Source organism: Ischnura elegans, chromosome 1, assembly GCF_921293095.1.
Source record: "Ischnura elegans chromosome 1, ioIscEleg1.1, whole genome shotgun sequence".
In the NCBI taxonomy this organism is placed as follows: Eukaryota; Metazoa; Arthropoda; class Insecta; order Odonata; family Coenagrionidae; genus Ischnura; species Ischnura elegans.
Genome location: NC_060246.1, coordinates 52745241 through 52769776, shown reverse-complemented (window position 1 = coordinate 52769776; position 24536 = coordinate 52745241). Strand labels below are relative to the sequence as shown.

Genomic DNA, 24536 nt, shown 5'->3' with positions numbered 1-24536 from the left:
ACGAGGCCTTCGGGAGGCTTACGTAGGCCCGGAAGAAAGATTCCTTTAGCGCTTTGGAAACGAACCGTTCCAATTAAACCAAGGCATATATCAAAACTGGAGCAAACCTGGATACCGTAAGAGAGTGAAAGAGAAGAAAAATAGAATTGAAAGACTGGGATTATATTAGTAGGCGACAGAGGCGAAGGAGATATAGCTGGTTATTGGACTTTTATCGGCAAGAAATCTGCCATCGACTTCGTCACCTTCAATCGCGGGGTCCGAGGAAGGAGGGCGCATGCAAGGGGAGGGGCGATAGGTGGGAGGAGATAGGTGAGGGAGGGATTTTGGGAAGAGGAGATCTGTGAGGTCCCTCCTGTTGCGCTCATCGTGTATCCTGGGGGAATAGGGAACGGGAATGTGAGGCAATTGAAGTGAATCTGATTTGAATTCCTCAACGGAAGCGGAAAACCAGTTAAGCCCATCCTGTTGTTTCTTCGTGTTGCATGTCTTTTGGTTGGGGGAGGGAGTGACGTTGGGAAAGACCTCTTTGATGAATAAAACGACAGCTTCCGTGGAGTGTCATCAAAAGTAAACATCCGAGTGGTTTTGTCTCTGCGCAATTATCGCTTTTATCACCCGGAGACTTTAACGCCTTGTCTCTTTCTCGAGCCGTGCTATTCCACGTGTGAGATGAAACTTTGACCTCTTCTCACCCATGCATCTTGTTGTTTCCGGCTGCTTTGTATAACCCATGAATAAATGCCGAGGCTATAATGGCTCGCTATAACTTTTCGCGGCCAACCATCTCCCCGGGAAGATAACTGAACTCTCGACGGTATATTGTGTCACGTAGTTTCTTCCAAAAAGGACGAACTTCAGCTGTCTCTTCTTTTACATTTCAAGAGAGGACCTAAGTTACCTTGAGTTGATCAAATCACGAACTACTTCACGCCGAAAGGGATAATTGAATAAAAGGAAAAGTTTCTCGACTTGAACTGGTCACAGATCCCGAGGAAGGAGAGACTATCAAGCCGAAGACGACGGAGGTAGACGTGGGGGAGTGGGATAGAAGTAGACACAAATGGATTACACCGTTTCACGGAAGAAATTCGTGAATGGAAGACGGGAAGAATCATTTTGATGGAGCTGCATGGTAGGAAGAACAAATAAAAACGGTGTAACAAGAGAGGAAGAGGAGGAGAGGAAGGAGCCATTCCTTCATATCAGAGCTCATCATCATTCCTTATGAAGAAAGACCTCTCAACCAAGTATAATTAAAAAATTTTCAGAAAAAAGGAAAATTTGCATCACCTCGAGGAGATTTCAAGTTTTGTAAGAAAAAAAAGCCGGCCTTCTCGTAACTTTTATCATCCCTTCCTATCCTATTCCTTCCCCGCATTCCCCACCGTTGCTGCCTTCTCTCCAGAGGGGAACATCTAAGAGGACGTTACTCACCCGTCTTTGGCTTCTAAGCGGTTGGGAAGGCAAAGTCGACAATTAACCCCATACATCTCCCTCGTCAAACCTGTCTCCAGCCCCTTGTGTGCCTCGACAAAGGCTATTGTCGCCGAGGATGGTCCTTTGCGAAATGCATTTCCTCTAATAAGAAAACTTGAGCCGCAACTCAACAGGCTGTTTACATCCACTGCACAAAGGGAACGCTGCAATCCAACCATTCTCCCCAGTGAATAGGATCGTAATTCTACGAGAAAGCCGCGGGTGGATTCCTCAAGGAATTCCTCCCGAGTCTCTACAGAATTAGGTTCAAATTTCACCTGACGCATTATCCTCACCTATATACTTTTGTTTCCTGCATTCTTAACCAGTCCTGCACACTTTACTTGCCTTCTTATCACCCCCCTCTCTCAATAGCCTTTTCATCAATATCCTCTTAACTCTTTTTCCTTCACCTGACTTAACTTTCATCCCCTGGAACTCAGTCGGGAGTGAGTTAGGGGCACCCATTCCACCCTTCCCTATCATCCTACCTCCTCGCCTACTGCTCGTGATCCCTTCCACCTACCCTGATTGGCTGTGTCCTTCCCCACTCACGGCCTCGCTAACGGGGGGTTTGCAAGGGAGCTGGGCCTTCTCTTGGTTCTGCGAAGTAGAAAGGAGGGGTTGGACAAGGACGGGTGGAAGTGAGACCTCAAAGGAGAAGAGCTGGAGGCAGGAGGAGGAGGCGTGTGGAGGAGGAGGCGACGGTCGTGGAGGTCGCCTCCGGGTGTGAGACGGCCTTGACTCGGATAACCGAATCCTTGAGGAGGTAAGAGGACATTTTCACTATGTAAATCTCGGTATTTAAACCGAGAAAAATCACAGTGCGATACGTATTCCTTGGTTGCTTACTTTGAAATATATTTTGGTCAATTTAAATACAACCACAGTATCCTGACTAATTAAAAACATCCTTTTCGATCAATAGAATCAGGCACTATTCAAATTGAATATCACAAATGAGACCGCAATTTGGTTTATATTTCACAGATTTATAGCCTTGGTACGACATAATTCGTCAAATCATTGTCATAATCAGGTACATACAAGGTGTTCAAAACATTTCCATGTATTGACATCAGATATATTATTTGTGCACCTAAGTCCAGCCATGAAATAAATGAATGGATTTAAAAAAATTTCCGTGTACCCAATGAAGAGGAAGATATGTGTGATCATGTCATACCTAGGAGATAAATCAGAAGGAGAGCACCAAGCTACGATTTTATTACAGAAGAATCTCATTTAAATTATATGCTGAGAAACGTGAGACTCATTTGCATTGAAAAAATTCTCATCTGGCTGCAGCATGATTTTATTGGGTCAAAAATCACATAATTTTACGCATGTTCGAATTTAAAACCACAGAACAAAAGCACACCACAAAAGTTGCAATGCGTTAGGTTTTTTCTCACCCTATTTCATAAATTTTAATCTTATATTAATGTAATCAGAAACAGTGGACCGTAGTTTCTAGTTATGTAATCCTGCCTTCTAACAGAAAAATCGGTATCTTTATATTTATCACAAACAAATAGAAATGTACAGAATTACTTCATTTTCAGAGAACCAAGAGAGGAAGCCTTGGTGTACAAATGATTGCTAATCTACGCACTGTGCTCACTCGAATACTGCGCTGCGTCCGCCATTTTAGCAAGCGTTCGCTTTGGTTTAAATTGTTGCGCTAAAAAAAATCTAATTTAAGGAGTATAAAACGCGTTAGTCAGATAGTTACGAAAAATTCACTCCCTCCAAACGGTCTTGTAATCAGTTGAAACGGTGTAAAAAACTCGTTCGGTGTCCTTTGATTATGATTTACAAAATCCTCTCTCTGCGGAGAAATATTTTGGAAAATTAACGGAGGAATATTTAGAATTCAAGATCACACTGGTTGGACTGATGTTACAGCTCTTCAAGTGCAAAAATCAAAGAATGTGTTTTGGTGGTGCGAAACTAATTTTCTGACATCGTCATTGCATACAAGTTTTAGTAACTCACTGAATTGCTATGAGTTCAAGTTTGTATGTTATTTGAAGTTAGAATCACGAAAAGTTTTACTTAAAGTTACAATTTATTTCCATCGTTTGTTCATTCTAGTCATAGCAGATTATTGAGAAACCATTATACACCGTAAACACTGGGCGATAAATTCTTCTCATCATTCTCATATAAAGTTTAAAATGAAATGTTAGAATGAAGCCCTATCAAAGGAATGTTTTGTTACCTGGTGTCAGCGTTGATTTAACAATAATGTAAAGGTAAATTATTTCTACGAAATTACTCCTAATTTCTTTCTTTTCGCAAGCAAATTCACCTGAAGCACAAAGTTTACCCCAGTCTATACGTCCTTGGTGGTGATTTTTTTAATTAAACAATCTAAGAGTAAATGAAAATATTTACTCTGAAAAGAATCAAGTACCTTATAGCATATTTCAAATTGAGCGTAGATTATCTTGTTCGGAGCACGATTACGTCAATGAAGCAATATAGCCCAATAAAACAAAACAGAACTGAATTTACATATTTAATTAATTTAATTTAATAAGTTCAATTAATCTTTTTCATCGAGTGGCAGGGTATTCTCATCAAACTCTTAGGTTTATATCAAAACTATTGTTCCCCATGACTGCTGGGTAGTATTTGATTTTTTTCTCTCATTTATGAAAAATAATAGTTGTGCATTTTATTTTGGCAAAAAAAAACAATCAATATTGGCAGTGAATAGGGCTCTGAATGTCAATAATGAGCATAGCAGCTTGAATACTACAAGTGAAGAGATTTATTATTGAATATAGACCCTTGATAGAATGCGACTGCTACACGATTACATTTGTATTCAAACCGCACAATCTAGATACTACTATGGATGGTGAAAAGATTCCTGGAGGCTGATACGAAGCGAATGGTAACTCATCATTTATTTTGCTAAAATAACGGTAAATGTTTCGTTGAATAACATTTCCCTTTAAAATTTTTGCTAACTATAAAATGTAGATTAGCTTAAATAACTTAAATTGTCGATCAGGTATCCATAATAAACGGAATCCCATAGCTTAATGTTTTCCATTAATATCATGAATTACATCGATCTGTGAAAAAAAGTCTATGCTTTCAGTGTATCTTCAATTTTTTTTCGTGATTCTGGGGTAAAAAAACCTCTATATGAGCAGCAAATGTATGTAAATGTATTTTATGAACTAATTTTATTGAGAGACCTTACCTATGACAGAAACTATAAATAACAATGCATAAAAGTCGACTTTATGGTTTATCGTTGGTTTTTTGGTCTTTTCGACCCCGTCACACTTCCCTATTGGCTGATAACGTTAATCATTCCTTTGTAGACCGAGAAATTAATTTGTCGCGGTATATTGGTTATAGGAAGTATATATGTCTGTCTAAAGTGTTAATGATTGAAAATGATTCTGAAGCAGAGGTTTTGCCTTTTGAATTAGCAACGCATAGCCCGTCATACTACTTAAAAACTACTATACCGTTCTTTGTGCATTATTAGTTATAGCATTATGCTCTTTATGTATTTCCATTAACATTATTAATTTCCATTAGTGAGTAGGGATAACTTATCCCTACTCACTTCTGGATTTTCTACGATTTAATAATGAATAAGTTATCATCCAATTAGCTGAATCTATAATGTTTCTTCACCTAAAAGAGTCGGAAATACCAAACATTCGGTCTTCTTCGAAAGAAGTAGCTGGTACGTTGAATTGATCTTCCCAAATTAGTCAATAATTTATTCAGGAAAGAGTACTTGTGAGTTGTTCGATCATGCACGTGCATGTGGTATTGAAGTTCGGATACCCAAACGAAAGAAAATAGATAAAATGCTCAAATTGTTACCCTCCTCCAATTGCAACTTTTATCCTTAAAAGAAAAACATATTCAAGCATTGTATGAATATATGGAAATCAAAAAATATTTTCTATAAGGACACAAATTTAAATGTATCATGGCAATATTACCCTTATCCTCATGAAGAATTGTAAGAAACAAACCATTACTTTAAACGCAAAGGATTTCCATGCATACATCACTACTAAAAATACTTTAATAGAAATTAAGAGGTTATGAGAGATGTCTACTTAATGCGGTTGAAATGCTAAAAATGTTTTTAGATTTTATGACAAAGAAGAGACATCTCTTTCAATGAGATTTAATTTCTAATGAGAACGGGGGAAATACCTCCTCAATGTCAGCGACGTGCCTTTGGATTGGCACGAATACTTTGTAATGATCAAAAAGTATCAAAGAATTACGGGAAATAAATAATAAGAAATACAATCCAGATTGTAAAAAACATTGATCCACACTCTCTGCAACAATTAGCTGCAACAAAATAGGTCGTCCCACCAAACCCGTTTACCATTTCCTTAGTACGCAAATAAATATGAATGCATTCAGAATATCTGTTTTATAATTTATTCTCTCACTAAAAGCTCTTCCAAGCTCCTATTTCATTCCTTCTAGTTCACCATAACTTATCATCAGCAAAGTGCTTATTTGAACGAGGGAAAATATATAGGTACTTTGAAGTCATAAATCTAATTAAAAACAAGTTTTGAAACAAAGCAACTTAGAGGAAATTCTTTAGAATATTATGAAAGCGTTATTAGAATACCTTAGATTTCTCTGAGTTTTTCTTGATGAGTATAATGGCTGAACATAATTGATTTTGATCTTCATTGAGAGAATGTGTACCGCTGGTTTTTTTAACCAGGGATAATTATTGGAAATTACATTGAAACCATCCTTGACCTGATAAACGTTTGGACACAATCACTATTTACATTAATCAGATAAGATTTTTACCGTAGTTACTTTTTTCTCATCTCTCTATTTGCTATTTGATTGTAATATATTTCTTGATCGAGTGTATACAACGTAAAGCATGAATTGATGCATAAAAACCGAAATGTAAATATCTTGCATCCATAACTAATATTTGGATTATTAAATATGTTTAGACTAGATGAGAATTTGATTGATTTTTTATGAATGTACTTACCGATTATTGAGTATATTATTATCCCTTAAAACATGAATTGATGTTTGCCACAATCGTTTCTTCTTTTTTCATCATTCATTCCCAACACATCCGTTCAGATGAAAAATATTCCCATACAGCTGTATTTCTGTGCTGTTATGGCTGTGTTTCTTCGGCATATATTTTCAAACTTATATATGAGGAAATTTTACATTATTACACCCAAATTTTAAAATACCTACGCTTTTTTTAAGGTATCTAATAATTGAAATGAAAATATTCTAATACATGGTTTACTACTCAATATTTGAATAGATATTTATAAGTTGAAGAATTATATTTAAATTTAAGAGAGTATACGTATTTATTCATTCATTCTATTTCGTTTAATATAAGAGAGGGGCCATCATATGTATAATAAATACCTAACGTAATCGTCAGATGTACTCTTTCATTTGTATTCACGTAAGCATCGCAACTGGACGTGCTATTTGTTCAGAGCTCTGCTTATGGATGCATGCTATCGATCCCCAACATTATGAAGGCCGTGCACCGAGTACTAATGGCTCCAAAAGGATTCCGTTTATTCCGCTTTCTAAAGGGCCTAGGCAACTATTTTCTCTTTATTCGGATATGTACGGATTCTCCCCACCAACCGGCTCCTAATTTCCCCCTTTGGCCATATTTAACGTCTTTATTCCCTTAGGATCCCTCTGAACTGCCGTTTCCTTTGTTTATTTATCGTTAAAATAAATGGTAAAATTATAGACCTCATGATTCGGATGTAGAACTTTTTTTCGAATTTTCATCATACAGATTTTTGCAAATTTCAAAATATATGCCGAAGAAACACAGCTCTACGGGGATATTTTTTAAATCTACCCTGGTTAAAGCTTTGGAAAATTAGTCGCTCTTTGTTAATGGTATATTTTATTCCCCGAAGGACGCTTAGTCATCTGAACTAGCACGTAACATTGAACTGAGACTCATTTTCGTATAATATCATGAATAAGGAACTTAACCATAGCCTAACCTAAGGCTGCAGTCTAGAATGTGCATATAAGAACCTACAGTTTCATGTTCATTTGGAGAGGCGTCTCATTTCGTGGTCGGGGTCATTTGGATGAGATAAAGCTAAGAACGTATGTATAAAACATTTTAAGGGTACTACCCTGATCACTATTGCTTTCGGATCAGATTAGCTCATTAATTCAATATCCGTCGATAATAAGCACGGAAAATGTTTACCTGACCTCAGGGCCGGTTCTAGACATTTTTCTAGTATAAGCGATCAACGTCGCGGCCCCCTCTAAAAAATAACCTGAGTGGTGGTAGGATTAGCCGCTAACATTAGAGTGACTGTTTAGGCGCCCCATTTCTTTGCGCCCTACGCGGTCGCGTGCTTAGTTAACTGCTTAATTCGGTCTTGCCTTAGCCTAAATTATTACACATTCTAAATCCCGTTTAGGAATTATGGCCGAAATTTTTGCTATTAAATTTTATATCGATCACATGCCTAATCTAATACACATTAAAATAATTTTGGCGACCGGCGTATTCATTAAAAAAAATTCATCCTGTTTTCATGCCCTTAAAAAACATGAGACACCCGTGTTTTCTATACAAACAACGTTTTTTATTTTAATTTTCGTGCCTTATAAGTTTTTTTTTGGCGCGTGCGCCATTTCCACACAGCTTTCTTCATTGCTTATCCACAGCTTTCTACATTGCTTATCCACAGCTTTCTTCATTGCTTTGATGGGAGAGTTATGGAAGTAGGGTGAAAAAAGAAAAGGAAGGATTCTGGAGAAGATCTCAATTTGTCCCAAAGAGGCCCGTTCATCCATTTTCGCCGTGGGCGTCGCGCTCGGATAATCCGCCCGCTGCACCGCACTGCCGTTCCTGCCAAGAAAATCCCTTCCTGACCCCTTGACTCCTTATAAGGCCCACTCTCCGGGCGCGAACCTCACGCGTGGTACAACCCCTTTTACATGAAAGGGGGTCACTTCATCCCTCCCCTCTCCATCGGAGCGGGAGAGGCATAGGCATAGGGAAGGAGAGGCTGTGCACACGGCAACACGTATGGGCTGGGATGAAATCCCTTTGCATTCTCTCCCGCAGTGACGCCGTAGAGTGTGCAATATAGAAGAACAACACAGCACGCCGAGAAAGGGGTCGCAGATAAAAAAAATTCAAAAAGGAGAAACAGAGTGTTACAAAAGGAGGGTGATGAAGGGAGAGTGTATGTTTGGGAAATATGTGAAGGAGCGAGTTCGTTCAAAATGGTATACCCATATTAATAGTTGTGAGTCTGGGTAATGTCTTTCAATGACAGTTTGGAAAATTGGAAGGAATGGATGGTACTTTTAATGCCCAAAAATCCGGTATGCGAATCCGTTGCCTTTGCCCATGAATTAGTAATAAACTGTCAATTCCGATAAACGTTTTGTCTCATGTTTTGCCATTACGTCAAATTGTGATTGTTAGGACTGGTTCAATGTTAATAAAGCATTTAGTGATGGTGGGGATTAAATAAAGAAATATTTCTGTGGATTAAAATGAAAATAATACGTTATTGTTCACTTTGACCTTTACAGAAAATCAAGCTGTTCATGATTTTAAGATTTTTTAGATGTGAATCAAAGCTATTTTGGGACAGAAAACAACTGCGTATTGCAACTACAAATATTCTACTGAGGGATGATTAAGGGAATACGGCGTAATTAGAAGTTATTTCGCGAAAGTAACAAAAAACCTAATATTCTTTCAGTCTATGTGGAACATTTCAACTTCTCGGGGTAAACGGCGGTGAAATACACATTGATTAACTTGGGAAAAATTACCCTCGACTTTCCAGTACTGAATGGCTATAGAATATGTAGCATTGATGAGAGAAAATTGAATAATAGAGTACAAATAATGATAATATGATGTAATTATCTCACTGAACATTGAAATGCAAGCATTTAGTTATCAATGTACTTATTGTTCAACATTAACCTAAATAATCCTGTGTAAAATCTGTGATAATGATGATCACCTGATGAATTCTCACAATAATCTGTCGTACAACTAATTATTCGCAAAAATAGGGCACCAATATTATTGTTCACTAAGTAATCCATGGTTGGGGTTGACTTCCATGCCAGACAATGGTCAGTTCAAGGTTAAATAAGACTGTTGGATTATAGCATCAAATTCAATTTTTTTGGGGAGTTTTCTCGGTGGGACAATATTTTCACTGAAAGCTGCCCTCTCACGAGAGTTAATTTACTCGCAGAATGTTTTGAAAGAGATAATGGAATCTCTAATATTCTCCGACATCTCGGGCTATCACAAAAAATGTATTACATGGGTTTTCCGAAAATTGATTACTTCCTCCAAAACGTCAGTGATTTGAGATATAGGGATGATTGATGGCGAATATTGACTGAGAATCATAAGCGAATGAATGCGGAAGGTGGGGAAAGCACGTAAGAGCGAGTCTCTAATGTCCAAAGACCTTCGCTTAGCCGGTCCGCAGAAAAGATGCGGCTGTCAACATAGAGAGGTAAAACTTGCACGCCCCAGAAGAACTCTAGGGTTTCTGAGATCCTTCATTCGGGCGAGGATTGAATTAAAAGATCCGATCAGGTGAACACGATAAAATTGGGTAATGATCGAGTCAACGTAGGAACTCTATCTGCACCCAACGGTGGGAATGGTTAGTAATTTCTGACGGCACTGCATTGCCCAACAGCTATTTAGAAGCGAAGGTTTAGTTGTATCAAACTTTTTCAATCAACAGATGGCATTCAACTAATATTATTTACTCTAATTTGCACCGTAATCAACTCAATCAGACAAAATTTCCAGAACTTGAGAGATTATCTCAATGTTTTGTCAGCTCGCGTCAGTATGGAATCTCTTTATTATGAAAAGGAACAAGTACCACATTTATAGCTGTGACGTGGAAGTCATTTAGCTCATGAAGAAAATCCAGCATCTAAAATAGACGCAATTCTGAAATTTGCTCAGCTATAGATACTTTATCCCTTCTGTTACCTCATTAAAGACGTTAATATCTTTCTTATGCTACATTTTACGTGACAACTGCCTGTTTAACGACAAAGATCATACCGATGTGTCAAGTATGGAATACAACAATCCATATGATCTAATTTTCCCCTAAAGCGAAATATCAATGAGATAATTAGAAAGCATACATCTCGCGGAAGATTTTTCGGGAAAAAAGGGCTCCTATGATCGTCAAATGCAAGAGTAATAAGATATTTGGTCGGTGGGTCTGACATGGGACATACATTGGCTGCAAATCGATTCAATCTGGATATAATTCCATGTATGCAATGAAAAAAGGTTCTTTTTAGTAATAGTACCTCAACTACGGGTAATTTTCGGTCACATTTTTATAAAAGATATTATTTTGTCTTTACCATCTTTATCATAAAAAAAATCTTTTCAGGTCATCCGACCCTTGGAAATAATCTCAGCCCTCTTCCATCTATTCTTATAACTTAACAAGCCCTGTTTCCCACGCTACGTTTTTATTCATAAATCTGAGTAACATACCGTGGAAAATAATATTTCCGGCAATCATCAGATGTTATTGCCTAGAAGAATACGGGTGAGCATAGAGGCTGTGTACATCAACGCGGGTATGTTCCTTCATTCATATATAGTGTAACGCTCCTGTTAAAATCTTGAATGCGCATCCTTCTAGGTTCAATCCTGAGCGACTTCTTCTCAGCTAGGGTTTTCTCCTGCTTCGGGCCGCAATGTCCACGTTTCCCTTTCAATAAGCTGGAGAAGACGAGGTGGGAGATCATTGACCGGAAAAGAGCGAAACTGAAAACTTTTGCGTCACCCGAAGTCGATGAGATCTGGAGTCGCTCATGTTTTCCTCGCTACACTGTGAGTGGGAATCGGATTTTGCCTTCGACGTCGGCAAAATACAGACGGACAGGCGAAAAGACGTCCAAAGGTTACTATTAACGGATGGTCAATCCAGATGATTACTCGTCGTAGGACTGACGAAAGATGTGCCCTCTAATTTGATTCCTTTGCTTTAGACCGAAACGGAGATGGTTCTGCTTCAAGCAGCAGTTCATTTGGGTAAGTAATATACCAAGCGACATGCCTCTTTGATTTGGTAATATTTCTGGAGCACCTTTCTTGCCAATCTACTGCCATTGACCTGCCGTAATAATCATCACTGAGGCGATTTTTTTTACAATTTTTCTTATGTTTTTTAACCAATTATCCACTATTTTTAACACCTCGTAGGCCAAGTTTTATCTATGATTCCTTTTGCGGTATTCATTAATGTGAAAGCTACGGTTACTTCTGTCTTGATAATTTATTAATGAACTTCTATCCTTATCCAAATTGTTAAATGCTTTTTTCATTTTTACCCAGGTAGGTATGTAGAATAATTTCACTTCCTGAAGAAGTAGATGCGTGCTCAATTGCATTGAACAATAAAAGTTAGTTTACTTAAAATTTAAAGATAATGCCTTCACTTTGAAGTAAAATATATTTCAACAGAATCATACGAAATTCGCAAAATGTATTTTATCATTGCCGGAAACTATGATTACAGGATTCACGAAAAAGTATTTTTAAAGAGCGCAAAATCGATTACTTCCCCCAGAAGAAAAAAATCATTATGCATCTCCAAGTAGATGAAAATGTCGAAACACGACCTTAAATGAGGAAAACTCGTGCTTTAACCAAATGAGAACGACGATGAACGTGAATGCAACCGAAGTTAGAGAATAAAATTAAAGAAAGCTGGAATTTATTATTCAGGAGAGTACTTGAGGGTATTATTGAAATGAATTAGCAGAGAGTGAATGATAGAAAAACTTAAGGGAAACATATGAAAAAAATATACCGTGAGAAAAGCCATGCTCAACTTGATAGTTTTATGCTCTAATGAGACGACACGGTTGAAAAGGATATAAAGCTACTAGCATAGCGGTTGTATCATGCCACTGGAATACCTGTGAAGGAAGAGATAAAAGTGCTGCATTCATCCGCAAAAACCATTTATAGCGTCTATGCTAGGGGCTCAAGCCGAGCATTGCACGAAGAGCATCACGTCATCAATGCGGGAGAGAATGGGACAAAGGGGGAAACGGAATGCGGTAATGCATTGTGAGATATCGCTGGGAGAGAGCGGAAAAAGAGTGAGTTTTGAGGGGATGACGAGGGAAAATACGAAACCCTAGGCGACCAGAAGCTTTTCCAAATCTCCCGCGGCACGAACGCTGAGCACACTCCACACATGCATGCTAGAAAACAGAGGCAACGCGTTTTTCCGCACTCGACAAAAACGCCCAGCATACCTTGGCTTCACTGTACCTGTAATTTTTGCCGTGAGAGAGAGAGAGAGAGAGAGACCGTGGAGATCTCCCGGCAAAACCAACCCGAACCAACCAACCAACCACCCATCACCAACCGCACCGTCCTCGGCGTTGCATTTACCGCGAGGTGGCTCAAAGCTTGACGCGACGGGAGAAGAACTTCCAGCGAAGCGGTGTAAATCATTCATGCCCGCACCGACGTCCGTCCCATTTTATTTTTTTTCCGCCGTTGCCGATGCAATTACTGCCGAGGCGAGACTATTTGGGCGCGGAGTGAGGATAGAGGCGCGGGGGGAATTATGAGGGAAAAAAATTCGGCCGCACGCGAAGAGTTTTGAGGCGAAAAATGAAAGTGATGCAAATTATGAGCCACGAAATGGTTCACCGTACGATATGATACCCCATTCCTCTCTCCCTGGAGGGAGAGGGACAGATGAGGGGTAGGAGGGAGTTGTGAGGGATGGGAAGGAAACTCACTGTGAAAGAAGTGTATAAATCTACCTTCGTGATGGAATGAGGGCAACTGTCGCACATTTATTATTTATTTCTCGGTAGTCAGCTTTATCTGTCGGGAATTTTTGAATAATACTTATCGTATAAATTTCCTCTTCATTAACAATAATATAGTAATTCACTTGAAATTCAAGTTTCCTTTTCAATTTTGATTATTGTGATATTGCATAATCGCATTTGGGCAAGAAAAAGAACGGCGAATTTTTTTTATGAATTTTCAATGTTGTAGAAACTAATTTTTTTCAAGAAGGAAGGAGAATAAGACAACCCATGAGAATCAGCTCGTAGACTTCAGCTGGCCAGCTCTAACTCTTTACTATTTACTCGTCTTTATGCATACTATTTGTGCCTGGAATACAAACAAAGCTTCCAAGGCATCTTATTCCTCTGAGTCATTTGCTTTTGAGGACAAGGTGTTTAATGCTACCAAAAAAACAATACCAGAAGGTGGCATGTTTAGAGACGTAGCGCCACAGTCCCGAGGCTTAAGCCAGAGCTTAAAACGCTTGATCAGTCAGCATAGAAATTCTTCAAGAACATAACCGCAAACTATCTAATATAACCCTTTTATGGAGACATCCGTTAGTGGACGTGAGGCGCGAATATTAATTGAGGAAATATACGGCGCGAATATTCATTGCTGGTCATTGCTTGTATTTCTGCATAATACACATTGAGGAAAAATATTGTCGATTTACTCAGTGGAAATATCGCACTTAACGTGTATTCCCGGGTTACTCTGTAAATATAGTTCGCGGATACATCCTTGAATAATACCGTAGACTTGAAAAATCGACAGAAAGATTGAATGCAGCGTGAAATTATTATCCGTGTTTGTATAACCCGATTTTATCTGGTTAAAAAAGTATGCGGAAAGAATAAAAAAATATCTTAAGCCAATCGATGCATAATAAATCCCACGCATGCACTTTGGTGATCTTCAAATGAGTTGCGTACACGAAATTGCCTCACCGAGGACCGGACTCGCGATGTATCTCCTACCTTTGCTCATTATTATTTCATGCCTCCACATGGAAAAGAAGCTCCTGTAATCGGTGCAAGCCGTCCCGCTGATCGGTATAATCAGCATTCCCGTGGGACACGGATTTCGGTGGTGAATATTAAAAATTTGAAACCCCTGATGAAACTAGATATTAATTGATTTTCCCCGAGTGAAACTGATGACTGATTGCAAATCAGCTGTGATTCCTGTGAATCCGTCAAAATTATTCACCACCGTGAAGAGCAATTAACCGTCTCATTAATTCCAGCATAAATTAATTCCGCGGATTATGGAAACGGTTTGCAATGGATGATGAGGTATTTTCATAGCAGCACTGTTTAAATTTGTCTCGGTAATATTAGGGGATTTGGGTATGGTGTGCAGGTCTACATTCTACTCTTTCAATAAAGCATTAATAGAAATTGGACATGCTCATCTACATAGTGTTGATAAATTGGGCTCATGTTTACTCTGCAATACTATAGCCACATCCGGTCCAATTTTCTCATCGTTTTGTATCTCGGTGCACAGATTAATTTATTTAACTTGATCTTGAATATAATATTTTTATGGCAATACGTTGTATTTCTTATCCTTCTTCATTAAGATTCGACGTTAACTTGCAAGATAACCGGGCTCTGTGAAGTACATTCCCAGGTTTGCCACTGGTGAAGTTTTCTGGGGAAATTTGTGGTGAATTTGAAAACAAATGCAGTTAAAAAGTCGCCGTTTTAGAATAAACGTTGTGATAAATTCTTTTTATGGGCACCACTAGACTATGAAATACTTCTACTGGATTGTATTTAACTACTTAGATCAATAACTTGTGGTTTAATATGCGCATGATATCGACTCATTGATTGAAGACCACAAAGCTCATTTTATATCTAAAAATGCATAAAGACGTCCAAAATCCCACCAGAGAAGACAAAAAAGACTTGTCATTTATTTAATAATTCCAATCGCCAAAAAGTATAAACTATTTATTTTCTTCTTGTGACTCTGAAGCTGGGATTTTATCGATGGGTTAAACAATTGATTAAGTATAGATTGCATCGTGGTAGAGAATGAAAAAGCGAGAGAATGGCAAAAGGGAAAGGGATTGAGAGAACACACCATTCTGTGGTAACCTGTTGACACTCCATTGAAACGAGTGGGGAGGTTGCACGTGTGCTCATTTGAGTTCAAATCCGTCACTTGAGATATGAGCGTGAGGAGTCGTCGAGAAAAAAGAGAGAGAAAAGTGGAAAAGAAATAATATCATTTTGTTGGAATGACAGCGGTATGAGTGGGTTAAAAAAAATGGCGAAATGAGAAAATGTAATATTTTAACTATAGACATTTCTACCTCATAACGTTTTTACTAACGATACCACCACCTCATTTGAACCTAAGCCGGAAGAGAAAAATGGCTATGAATCAAAATGGACGGCAAGTTTTAAAGTATCATGTTCTTCCTAATTTATTTATTCATTAAAATTACGTTTAAATAATAAGCAACTGACTGCATAACACATGTGCTCCACAACTTAAAATTTTAGATAGAAATTCTAAGAAAAAAACAATGTGCGAAAAAATTCAAATCCCATCCTTTCCGTATTAAATCCTGATTCAATCCAATCAGTCTTGCATTAATCGATCGAAGGCTAATTTTTACTTAAATATTCCAACTAGAAGCTGCAAAGAATTTGAATTATAGACTAAATACGTTATTTGTGAATGAAGATAAAAATGGCATGAGTTAACTATATTCAGAATCGGTACTAATTAGTTTAATTAAAGGAAAGATAATATTTTATACTAAATTATACTCAAAAGCTGTGTTGTTATCATCAAAGCGTGATACGTGATGCGAGACGGTCGTGCGCCGATTGCCTTTATGAGATGGACTGCTTTCCGGGATGAGAGGATTGAGGCGATTGCGTAGCGAGATTCACGGAAAGCAGTTGCTTCTCTGGCAACTTGTGGACGACGTGACTGCGTGGCGTGGTGTAGTGTCGTGAGTCCGACATTGCAGTTTCCATCGTCGCGCATTGGTTTAAAGCACCCTCGCAAACCACTCTCTCAGATCCGTGATCACGTCGCAGATCATCACGTAGCCTTGTATTAGTGGTTTGTGGAAACCAAGTCTTAAGGTAACTACATATATCCATAAATACTCAGTACGCATGAAAAACATTGTGATTAAAAATAAATAAAATAATATATTATGAAACAAGAAAAAATAAATTTTCGTTTAAATGGTGGGGTAGAAGATTTCCTCTCGGAACAATTCAAATATGAGTATGATTTAATAAATAAATCAGTGAGGAATTAAAAAAATAAAACTACAAACTCAGTTTAACATGTACTTTGGATGCCACATCGTACCAACAATTGTATATAAAAATACTACCTTTCATTTCATCGAATTCATGGAATCCAATTAAGAATATAGTCCAGAGTAAACTCATCTTCATATATACCAATGACTTATTTAGTCTGTAATTAATACCAACGAATGAACCATAATTATGAAAACTGATAAGTATTAAAAATTAAGTTGAATCGAAATGGAAACTTTGTGGGATATTTATGATAAAATTCAAACCGCGTCACATGAATCAAGTTTTAGAATATCAATCAATAGTATATCAACTGGCCCCCTAACCCTAAATGAGTAAAAATCACACGCCTGTGGTCTATTTCAAGCTAAGTTCTACTGCCACCTAACCAAACGAACCTTCCGGTTGAATCACTGAGAGTGAGGGATAGGAGTGTCATCGGCATTTTTATCAACCTTTCTAATCAGTCTTGCCTTTGAAGTGAGGAAAAGAGGGCGTATGTATGTGTAACGCATTCTCATGATGGGAGCATTACCTTGGAACATTGTAAAGGGAGGAAGACGTGAGCCCACGGCAGCGAGTGAAAAATCCTCGCCCTTTTCAGGACCATGCCGATAGAGGGCATTACGAGTAGACAGCAAAACGTAAGAGTGGATATATGTTATGATGTGAGAGGGCGGAGCTCGAGCGAAGATCACGTCCAGGATGGTACACGATCTCCGTGCTGGGAGACAGATTCGCTTGAATAGACTGGATGACAGCATAGCAGACTGCGTGATACAGGGCATAGCAAGGGAGGTTGGAGTGATCTGAATAGAGTAAGATGCATTAAAAACAATTTGTTACATTCATGGAGTTCTTTTATGGCCAAGAAAAGTAGGGCTGGGTAGCAGTCGAGATAAAACCTACCCTAATATTATCGATTTGAGGGTCAGGATCAAACGTCAAGGCGTAAGAGGTATTTTGTAAATTCCTTACATAGTTAGTTCCTGCGACGTAGAACGACAATCAAAAGGCTTATTCGGATTTCAGGGGTGAAACACCAACCAACAATATTAGAGAGGCACGAAAAATTCCAAAAAATTAAGTACCTATCTTCCATAGCATCTAAAAGATGCATATTTTACTTATGGTTTTGCTTTTAATCATTCCTGCTATCCTCTGCAAACGTTTCTGACACATTGGAGCCTAAGGTAGTTTGGCTCGGAGGTAAATGCTTTGTTAATTTGGAATTGAAATGTGCAGACGGGTTTTTGAAAAAAAAACTCAAGTAACTAAATATAATAAATCCATTACCTCGCATCTCGTCTGCAAATAATCAATCAAGCATCCAATTTTACTAACGCGATATCATTTAGCAGGCACACAGGAAAAAGTGCTAATTTCCCGTCGCTCATGCGGCAACGAGGTTGGGGTGCAAAAGTTAACATTCACTCGAATAATTCCAATGCACACTAATTTCAAATGCAAACGCGATGTGCAATTTGAAATGCGATATTGCCTATTTACATTGCGATTTCGAGTTGTGAACACTCACTGAGAGCAGCAGGTCTCTCATTGCATTGCATTACGATGGTTTAATTCCGGCACCGCACGGCCGTGATGGGGGCCGGGGAGGCGAAAATCGGTGGGGAGATAAAAAAAAGAGGGATGGATGGTGAGGAGGAAAGGCTATTTGGCGCGTGGGATGGGGGATTTGGACATTCTGCAAAAGTAGCCCCGTCGTTTTTCACGGCTGCGGACGCCTCGTCATCCTTTCCCGATGCGTCATTATTCGACGCGCGGGGTTAAGCAGTGCGTTCCATCAGCAAACTGCACCACCTATCCCCCTTTTCTGGGTCACCCCTGTGCATACGTTGACATACAAGATGGATGGGCGGGATGAAAATGCGATAAGTTACCGCCCGTTCATTAACTTTGGGATGAAAGGGTGAAACGGCTTATTTTTTTTGAATGAATGCAATTGCCTCGCTCTCCGACTGTGAAATACCAGTTGCTTGACACTACAACCTGCTCAACTATGCATTATTTTTCTATGCAATTTTTATCCAAAATCTTTAATTTCGAATTATTTAATCGTAAAATGATCAACCTAAAAAATGGTCCATGTTAAGGAAACGGCTGTGTGCCATTTCTGGCTTTCCCAGACAGTTTGGCATTTTATTTCTCTTCTGAGGATTAATTGGGAGCCATTATGTAGTACTGTGCACAGGAAATATTTTGGGTAACATTGAAAGGTAAGGTAAACTAATCCTAACATCAATATACTGATGTCAAACAGCGTCAGATTCGATCGAAAACTTGAAATCAATTAATGAGTAAAAAGAGATTATGGTCTGAGAATATTTTTAAAAATAAATTACAACGTAAATGCTCAACTTAATCTTACCATTATGAGCCTTATTTTATAATAAACGCAGGTCAGCATTTTTCTAGCAAACTGTAGGGATGTAAGTAACTGTACACATATTGAATCGCGAGATATACTGGTCACCAGAATCATCGTTTTCTTGCATCCAAAACTGAAAATGAAGTAAGTATTATTGAGACATATACCATTGCTACTGATTTGAAAATACGAAGTATTTCAGTTCCCTTTACTGAGGTGGATGGTTTCGTTATTTGGACCTTGATGAGGACCCAGATAGAGATTTACTTCTTTCATCCTGTAAGTTATGCATATTTTTAAGTATTGTGGGTGGCGTGTACTTCAGGAGACTCCGATTTTAACGAGGGTTGTAGGGAACTACGTTATAGGGCGAGTAATGTTCAAGCAAAAAAATACGAATTTTCTTTATTCAGGAAAGCAATCACTGCGGATTCAAAACGAACAAGAACGAGGAATACAGGAAGCTCGTTTGTCTCCCTCTCTCTCCAATTGAGGATCTAGTTCCAGAAGTACGCGGATTCGAATAAAAAATTAGAAGCGCTGAAAAAAACCGCGCTGAGAGGAATAGCAAAGAGAATTATAATGGGATCACCAGTATTCCCTCTCCCGATCTGTTGCAGCCATCCTCTAGAACACATCCATACATAAACTCCCATCACTGGGGGCCTCTCGCATAACCTTCGGCCTGTATACGCACCCCCTTGCTCGTTGCCTTTTGTCCAACTGCTTGCAAACTCGGTTCGTCTTCAATTCCCTCCATCGCTTGCTCCCTTATCCGCATTCCCAGCCGTTCATTCGTCAGTTAAATGCTCACCAGACGTCAGAGCTCTTTTGAAGAAGAGGTCCCGCAGTAATCTATTCTCCATAGCAAAAAAGATATTTAAATCATATGCAATCCCTGCCGCACCTAAATTCTAATCCAACTAGAAAATGGCTGCAAAAAATCGCCACAACTTAAACTAACCGTTGAAATCCACCGTCTCCCAATATTTTCTTCTGACATGCTCTCATCTTCACTCCCTCGTCATTATTCATCGTCTTCAATCAATCTGCAAAACTTCTGTGCCCCCGCGTTATGCTTCTTATGTGCAACTAATTTATCTTTAATTTAAAACAATACTATCCTTAATGATAATTCATTTACTCAAACGGAAGAAGGGAGTTAAGTAAGTTGAAAGTAAACGATATACGTATTATGTATTCAAACTGGTATTTCAGTTTGTGCAACATGGGACACAAAAATATTTTATTTATTCAGTAAATTTTAAATATTTTCATAATTTTTTCCATAAAATTTCATCATTAGATAGAAAAGATCACAAACCGACTGGACTTCATATCAAACCGACCATTACTATTTTTCAATCACTTTTTAGTGATGAATGAATTGATGCTGTTTTTTTCATTCCAGAAATACATGTATTAATCCTTTGAAATAAATTTGAAAAAACGGCATGAATATTTTTCAGTATACATGTATGTGTTTTCGCTATTATCCAGTACGTAAAAGTATAATTTTGGAGCATAAATCATACCTTATTACAATGGGAGCCCAAAGGTTTTGAACTTGTTGGTTTCTTCGGTAGGCCATGCATCACGGAATTTATAAATCAGGCATTCACATTGCCATACTCTCATATCCAGCGCCGGATAGAAAAAAAATAGCAGGGATCGTTCGAAATGGCGTATCTCCTACGAATTCAGGAAGTGGGCTCCCAGGCTGATGTGATGAGTGTTATCACTCCACGAGTGAACTATTTTTACGCAAGCACTGGTTTTGGTGAACACCAATGAATGATTTATACTGCTTTAGGTAGTAAAAATATTGACTAGTACCACGGTATTCCCAGCTTATCGCCTAAAACACCACGCCAGATAGAATGTAATCAATTCGCGAGATTCCCACACCGGATTTCGGCTTCCACAGTCGTATTCGCTTGCTAAACCCGCGATGTAGTACAGAAAAAGTATCCAACGTTTTTCAGTAGGGAATCTCTAGGAAGGTTGAATGATTTAGGGAGACTTGAGATATATGAGTATGAAGAATTTTGAGTACACCACTAAATATTTAATCCCGTATAACACATGGAGTTCTAGCCAGATCATATAAATGAAAAAATACTTTATTACCAGTCTGTATACTCAATACGAAATTATTTCTTTAGAAGACTGAAAAGTTTTAGCTTTTGAGAACACAAAGTAAATTCGTTGAATCTAATATCAAAGGTTTTCGGGATCCTGATAAAAATTTTATCGTTTTATTTACGTATAAGGCTTATATATATCAATTGAGATAAATGCTTTAAAACTTGTAATTTAGTTAGTGTGAAATATGGTGAGGCTATTTCTCCAATAAGATATAACGAAAACCGTAACATTACGTTGATGATGCATGCTTTGGCTGGACCCTCTTTTCCTCAAATTTATTTCACGCAATTAACCTACGTGCAAAATTACGCCATTAAATCTAAAAATAAGCTATAAAAATAAAACGAAATATTTATTTGTTGAGATGTACTTTTGTAGTTGCAACCTTTCTGCCACCTTTTGAAGACATCTATTCAACATAAACTTGAAGTACCATTTAGTAAAATTCAAATTAATGAATGAATTTTTACTCCACTTGTGGTATAAGACGTTGTTTCCTAAGGCTATGAACCATGAAGTGACACTTTCATCAGTTTTGAACTGAATTAGTGACTTAATTCCACAATACCTTCGATTTTATAGCGGCCATAACTTTGCTGCTGCAATGGCAAGCTATCATGGCGCAAACTAGATCATATTTGTTCTACACATATCATTGAAAATGGATAACTTACTACTCACGTACAGAGTAACTAAACACCAACCTGTAGACATAAACTTCATAGAAACGTCACGATAAATGGAACAACTTGCGATGCTCTAAGTCATCTCACCGTTTCTGCCACCTTTTTAAGGTAGTGTGCACGCAATGCTTCTGGCTTTAATTTTCCTCGCCGATTTGTTTGTTCTCGTCGAAGAACGGAAAGAGTAGGACTCTTGACCCAAATTCGAGGCAGTAAGCAAATCGATGTCATAGGAAGTCGACGGTGAAATCGTGTAAGGGCGTATAATACCTACGCATCCAGTAATATTTACAGTTGCCGGTGATACGATGCGCTTCATGATTAATTATGTTTTAAAGTGCACTGCAGCTCATTTCCAGGAGGATTTATTTATTTTTAAGATGAAAATAAAAGAGAGAGCGCACATTATTGATTTCAACGAACATGTACTACATTCTAATTGAAATGCCACGTAAAATTGTTGCTTGATTAAGATTGTGATGACGGATAATTATATCATAGTCTAAGTATGTACTTCAGCATGGATTAGCACGAACCAGTAGAGACATGATGTAATGGAAAACTTTCCGTGGTTATGTATTCCTAAAATGATTTGTGCCCAATTCCAAATTATTTTGCGTTCTAATACTTCACACACGCGAAAAAAGTATTTATTACACATTTACTTCTTATATTGAATATATATAAGGTATAAAAGATAGTTTACATAAAATTTAGTATTGATGGAAGTTATTAAAAAGCAATGGATGGAATAATTATATTTCCACGCATTTTTCAATGAGCGGAGTGTAATACACGAATAAAATAATGCCACAACATCAAAATTAATGAAAAATTGTAGAAAAAGAACACGGCTTTGGTTGATAATTGCCACTGATTACTTGATATTTAAAGGATGAGATTTGACATTATAAATACTTTTGCAAAGCCACTGCGTTTAAGGTAATTTATGCTTCAAATCTGTCCAGTGGACAAAAAGCTCACTCGTTATATTTTTTGTAAATAGTTCCTATTTCAAGATCGTGTAGGGAGCATAACGTGTACTTCACTCTCCTTCTACTGGAAAAATACCACGCATACCTTTCCGAGTGGGTGGTTGGAATATCACGCCATCCGGACCGCTGCGCCGAGCTGTTGAACGTGGACGTAAAAATATCGCGGAGTAGATGGAGCATGCCGAATGTACTCGTATACCCACCTATTTGGCGGTCACTATACTGTGTGCACAAGTCTTACGGAATCCGTGGTTAGAGAAGAATTTAGGAGGTGGAGAACGCAAATCGAAGCCGGAATGGCATCACCGGTATCCAACGGTGCCGCGTGTAGCACGCGTTCACCGTTGGCTGGCTCATTTCGGAGACGCTACATTTATTCACCGCCTTCAACGAGCCCTCCGTTTACCCTTCGCCCCCTCCTGCGAATGCAGGTAACTACGAACGGGGTCAAGTCCCACCGAGGGAGCGGATGGCCGACTTGTTGCCGCAGTGGATTCTCCCACGCCCGCCTCGGTGATCATCTATCCACCGGCAGCCGCGTTTGATATCGACGAGGATCACGCAGCAAAAACTGCAAAAAATATTTTAAAAATGAAATGATTCCTCAATATGCACCTGGGTGCAGTGGTGTCATGGTGCCGGAACGCGCGGGAACGTCGTTCCGGCACTAGATAACAAAAGATAGAATAGTCAAATAATATTTTTATCAATTTTGTTTCCTCTAAATTTCTAATTTATACATTCGTAACCAAAACAAAAGTTAAATAATAAAATGTAAATAATTAGTTGCAATAAAAACCACACGGAATAATATTTCACTTGTAAAGAAAGTTAAGGAAAGTGCGTTCCGGCACTGCTAATTTTGCCAAGACGTCGCTGCCTGAATGATTTTTTCATCGCAGTGGAACTATGTATCTTTTCATAAATAATCTTATACCTGTGTCCCGCCGATCGTTAGATGTGTGCAAGCCTACCTGGAGCTGACCCCTCTAATTTCTGAAAGCAGACTCTTACCGCCTCAGATCACCTGTAACTTCTCAGCACCGAGCCTCGACCAAAAGATGAGAGGAAGTTTGAAGCCTACCAGTGGAAGTCTACCAGATTTTATTGTAAAAAGATTAGTTTAAAAGCAAAATGTTGCTGGGCTCAGTGTTATTTTTATTATTTAATTAGTGAATTTCGAATATACAAAAATAATTATAAAAAATTTGATTTAGTCATAAAAATGAGATCACGTCTTTACATAACTGCCTATTTAACCAGGCACCCGTACTCCAAGTGAGGCGATAGATGAAAGCTGTAAGCGAATAGCAGGGCCAACTTGAACAGGCATCTGATTTCACAGATACTATATGTCTACGCTATCCCTCATCTTTAATCAGGATAGAAAAATTCTTAAAACATATTCCTCTATTGATTTCTTTCATATGACACCCAGTAGCTTAATGTTGTGCCTTAATTTACGGTACAGCAGTACTTATAATATACCATAATTCTAATTATGAATACACATTATTCCTTAAATATACTACAATCTATTTTTTGGGTTTAAAACTGCGACTGTGACGAAAAGATACGTCAAAAGTTCCATAACGGATAAATAAGACAGGCACATAGAATGCATCTTATCCT

At 38.2% G+C, this 24536-nt stretch overlaps 1 protein-coding gene across 1 annotated transcript in view; it reads left to right on the top strand.

Moving 5' to 3' along the window:
* The first annotated feature begins 278 nt into the window (after window positions 1-278).
* The window catches only part of LOC124160578, a 360597-nt gene continuing 336339 nt past the window's right edge, over window positions 279-24536 (top strand). Inside the window, exon 1 of the mRNA XM_046536463.1 lies at window positions 279-2248. The gene's annotated coding sequence lies outside the window, so the exon portion shown is untranslated. The remainder of the gene's footprint in view (window positions 2249-24536) is intronic.